Source organism: Bos grunniens, chromosome 3 (genome assembly GCF_055505025.1).
Source record: "Bos grunniens cultivar Pamir isolate PY7600 chromosome 3, Bosgru_T2T1.0, whole genome shotgun sequence".
Classification (NCBI taxonomy): domain Eukaryota; kingdom Metazoa; phylum Chordata; class Mammalia; order Artiodactyla; family Bovidae; genus Bos; species Bos grunniens.
In genome coordinates, this window is record NC_141167.1 from 109,315,226 (window position 1) to 109,320,670 (window position 5,445).

Below are 5,445 nucleotides of genomic sequence, written 5' to 3' on the forward strand. Positions count from 1 at the left end.
TGGCTTGAAGCTAGACATTAGTTTTGTAGATAATATTTCTAGGCAGAGCCACTTTAAGCCTCAGGCACCATTAGTCTTCTTTTGATTGCAAAACTATAGATGGCTGAGGGGCCCCCATTGCTCCCTGGCATCTGGGGCATTCCCTCTGCCAATGCCCTGGCTGTTTGCAAAGGACACATCAATCACAATCCTTCCTCCAGTGCCCCTTTTGTCCATACAAGATACACTGGCCTTGTACGGGTACCCATGGGCCTTGTGGTCTGCCAGGACCAGAGGGCAGCCTCCTAATTGGTGGTCTTTGAGGGACAAAGGCATTGCAATCATTTGGGTCTTTTGCATATTTCTCTGCATTCAGCCTTTTGGGCCATATCCCTATTATTGAAAACCAAATACACCAATTGGAGCAAATCATTCATTGGACTTCAAGGCCCAGCAGTTGCTTTTTTATACCCTCTATTATGCAGTTAATCATATGATCCCATTGGACATCCCTTCCCAGCAAAGTCTTTTGCTTTGTCAGCTCATGTGTCTCATTGGACATCTCATTTCCAAGTGTTAGACAAGAGCCCACTCTTGGGTCCTGGAAGGGGTCCCCCTTCCTGCAACAGTTGCAGAGCCCTTAACAAATGCCAGACACTTTTCTAGGAGTTCTATATGAATTAACTCATATAGGTCATTTTATTACCCATTGATAAGCAAACTTGGTGTAGTGACTAACAGACCTTAATTAGATGAAAGAATTTCAAACCTAAGGACCAAAGAGAAGATCATCTGAATATTGGAGCTGGAAGAAGAGCTCCAATATTAGAAACCAAGAGGTCCGGGGGTTTTATCCTTCTGTACAAAAATGACCAAGTTTAGCCTTGTAGGTAAGAAAGCACTGTTGATATTTTTGAAGTAGGCAAAGAAAGAAGGGAAGAATAGAAGAGATTTTTGAGTCAGAGAGCTCTTCCCATGGCTTATACATTATTGTTTTACTTCTTTGAGGGGGGCCATATGGTGGCTTTGAGCCTATAAATAAACCATCCATTAAGGTCTCCTTCCTGGTTTAATTCAAGCCCCTTCTATTCAAATGGAAACTGAAAGCCATAGACGTGAAATACCAGTGGCAGGGGTCACACAGTGCAGCAATGGCAGAGCTGCCAGTAGAACACTGGATCCTGATTTCTTCTAGCACATTGTGGTACCTGTTCCACACACCCTGTTACAGCACATAACTGAGGTGGGTCTTCCCCAGATTTGCAGGAACTGGCCCAAAGTAATGATCCTAACATGGAGGGAAAGTTCTGGGTCAGGGTGCACTTTTGTGTAGATTTGTCAGGTAGCGACCACAAATGCCCACTTTTGACTTTTCTCTGTGCATTAAAATCTTGCCTTTACACTGCTTCTTCTAAAGCCATATCAAGTATTAACAGCTATTATGCTAACATGTATGATCTTGAACAAGTTAGAGGATCTCTTTGGACCTTAGTTTTCTCATTTAAAAAAAAAAAAAAAAAAGATAACTAATACAAACAGCAAAGCTTTTGAAACTTCTCTCTGCCAAGATCTGTTCACTTCTCTCCTCCAGTCAAATCTCTCACATGAATGACCCATATGGGGTTCAGGGAACATAATTCAAGTACTCTTTATTCCCACAGATTCTAAAAGACTAAGACCAAGAGAGTGGAACCCTCTCAATAGCTCCATTTAATCTGAATATCTGATTCAAATCATACAAAAATCTCAGTAAACTAGAAATGAAAGAAAAGTTCCTTAAGCCAATAAACAATAACTTTGAAGAAGTAAAGAAGGCTGTTCTAACAGTCTACCCTCACCACTTATATTCTACATTGTACCATTGTCCTAGCCTTTGTGCAATATGACAAAAATGATAAAAGGCATGCACATTTTAAAGAATAAATCAGTAAAACTCTTGTTACTTTTTAACAATATGATTGTGTCCATAATAAACCTATATAACCTATTAGAACTAACAATTTAGCAATACTGGGGATTCAAGGTCAAAATACAAAGTCAGCTGCTCTTCAATATACTGGGAACCAAAAAACAGAAAATAAAATTTCACAGAGTGGTTAGGTCCAGTGGTTAGAACTCAGCACTTTCACCACTGTGGGTCCAGGTTCAATGCCTGGTCATGGAACTAAGATCCCACAAGTGGCTCAGCACAACAAAAAGGAAAAAGAAAAATTTTTTAACAACACCGTTTACAATAACATCAAAATACATTAAGTACCTAGTAAATGATCTAATGAAATACATACATCATACATACAATACCTGTATACCGAAAGCTACAGAGTATTGCTAAGAGAAATTGAAGACTAAGAAATAGAATTAGAAAGTAGAAGTGTAGGCTTAACACTGTTAAGATGTCTATTCTCCATAAAGAAATAAAAATGAGATATGCCACACTTCTAAACAGAAAATACAGTCTGTCCAACTTCTGAAAGAAAACTCAGGAAAATATCTTCATGATCTAAGATCTGCTAAGAGACTTCTTAGGACACAAAATGCTCTGCTTATTTAAAAATCTTATAAATAAGACCTTGTCAGAGTTAATTTTTTGCTTGCAAAAAGACACAATTAAGAAAAACTAGAGAGGGCAGAATAGGGGGAAAATGTACCTAGACTTATGAAGAATTTTTACAAAAAAATTAAAATGAGCAATCCAATAAAAACTGAGCAAAATCTTTAAGCATGCTTTGACAAAAGAAAATATACAAATGATCAATATAGACATGAAATATGCTTAAGACTATTCGTTAATCATCTAGTAAACTCAGACCACAGTAAAGTGCATAATGAAATGCTTATCAGAATGCTCATAGTTTTTAAAAACTGATAACATTAAATGGTGGTAAGAATGTGAAGCAATTGAGACTCGCACACATTGCTAGTGATAGTATAAACTGGTGTAATTACTTCAAAGGACTGTTCAGCAGTTTCTAAATTTAAAAACACATCTACCTGGTGATCCAGAATTTACATTCCTAGATATTTCTCCTATATTCCATAAAAATATATGTCCTCAAAAAGACTTGTACAAGAATGTTTTTAATGACCTATTCATAATAGCCAAAAACTAGAAACAACCCAAATGTTTGTCAATAGGATGAAGAAATAAATTATGATATGTTCATATAGTGGTAAAATACTAAGCAATTAAAACACACAATGTAGTAATATAGGCAAAATTTATTCATTTATTCTCAAAAATATTGTGTCAATTAAAAAAAAAAAAAGAACAAAAGAGGATTCTGTTTTGTATGATTGTATGATTCTGTTTGTATGATATCCAGTATCAGGCAAAAGTAATTAGAAGTGGTAAATCAGAAAGAGATTGGTTTAAGGTAGGCATTGCACACTGATCAGAAAGTGATTTATGGGGACTTCTTGGGGTGATGGATATGTTCTATGTTGGAGGGGAGATAATAATTAAGTAAATACAGTTGTCAAAATACATCAAACTAAACATTCAAAATCTGTTCATCTTATTCTTTTCTAATAAGACTTCAATCTAAAGAAGTTTTTGTAGGTGCTCATCACTAAAACTGAACTCTGTTGATTTATAAACGTCACTAATTACAAGATAAATAATCAAATACATGAGAATTTAGTACATGGTAACAAGGTAATATTAATGGGGGAAAGAAGGATTGCTCAATTAATCAGATTGGAAAATTTTGTGGAGACCTGGAAAGAATAAAATCGGGTCTAAACAGGGTAGGGGGAGCAACAAATATTGAGAGACAATTTAAAAAATAAAAACATCTATGGCACTCAGCTTTACTCATATTAGGGAAAATGTGAATTAAAATACACTGAAATACTATCAGATTTGCAAAGATAATAATCTTTTGCTAAGGCTGTGGGAGGAAAGCGTATTTCCATACATTGTAACAGCTCCATTGATGATATTCTAGTATTCCTTTTATTTTGCCCTCTGAGGCATTTTATTTGCATGTATTACATCCCTAGAAAAAGAATCCAAGGATTTTCCCTCCTGTGTGTTTTTGTCTTGCTTCTTCATGGTCCATGATGCCAGCTAAGGTTGTCAGTACAATGAAACCAAACTGACAGGATGCAAGCAGGTTATTCTGCCATTTTTCTAGATCTTTGAGTTGCACATCATATCTGGAACTGATCACTCCACACTTATTTAGCCTGCTTGTGAGGTTCACAACAGTTTTCCCAGCCCTGTGATCATCAATGATTTCAAATTTGCCAATGTAACCATGCTTCATCATCACAGTTAGAAAGCTGATTGATGACTTTGGAGCATGACCTAATAAAGGACCTGGTGTTTGCCTCTCTTTTTGGCATTGCTGATACTCTTGAGAGCATTAGCCAGGACATTCATGCACACCATTCTGGTGTCATGGAAAGATGGCAGAAAGAGCTAATATTCATTTTAAGATATATATTTACCCCAACAATTTCTCTTAGGAAAATTCATTTTACAGATAGACTTATAATTTATATCTGAAATAATAAATTAATTCCGCAAATGTTTATTTATTATCTACTAAATGCCCACAAGTACTGCTGTGGACACTGAAGATATATCAGTGATCAATATGCATGTTAAAACTAATACACCAATTCAGCACGGTTGTAGTATACAAAGTCAACATACAAAAATCAGTTGCATTTCTGTACTCTAAGAATAAACTATCTGAAAATGCAATTAGGAAAACAATCCAACTTAAAATAGCAACAAAAGAAATAAAAAACATGGAATTAAACTTTTAAAAGATGAAAAACTTGTCTACAGAAAGCCAAAAAGTATTGGTGAAACAAGACGTAAACAAATGGAAAGATATCTCATCATGTTCATGAACTGAAAGACGATAGAGTTAAAATGTCCTTACTACTCAAGGTGATCTACAGATTCAATGCAATTACTAGCAAAATTCCAATGGCATTTTTCAGAAATAGAATTAGGAAAAAAACAATTCTGAATTTCATGTGGGAACACAAAAAAACACAAATAGCCAAAGCAATTTTGAGAAAGAAGAATAAAACTGGAGGCATCACACATCCTAATTGAAAAATATATTACAAAGCTATAGTAAGTATAACAGCATAGTATTTCCATGAAGACAGACATGTAGATCAATGGAACAGCATAGAGAGTCCAGAAGCAAGTTCTCACATATACAGTCAACTGATTTCAATGAGGATGCCAAGAATACACAATAGGGAAAGGAGAGTCCTTTCAATAAATGATTTTGGGAAAATTGAATATCTACATTAAAAAAAAAAAGAAAGCAAGAAAAAGAGAGAGATGAATTGGATGCTTATAAATTCAAAATGAGTTAAAAGATTTAAACACCCAAAACTGTAAAACCCCTAAAGGAAAACACAGGGGAAAATCTTCATGACATTTGTCTTGGTAATGATTTCATGGTATGACACCAAAAGCACAAGCAACAAAATCAA

At 35.3% G+C, this 5,445-nt stretch overlaps 1 pseudogene; it reads right to left on the reverse strand.

The window, feature by feature from the left end:
- Positions 1–3,949: 3,949 nt before the first annotated feature.
- LOC147376744 (small ribosomal subunit protein uS8 pseudogene) lies at positions 3,950–4,396 on the reverse strand (annotated as a pseudogene).
- Between the last annotated feature and the right edge of the window lie 1,049 nt (positions 4,397–5,445).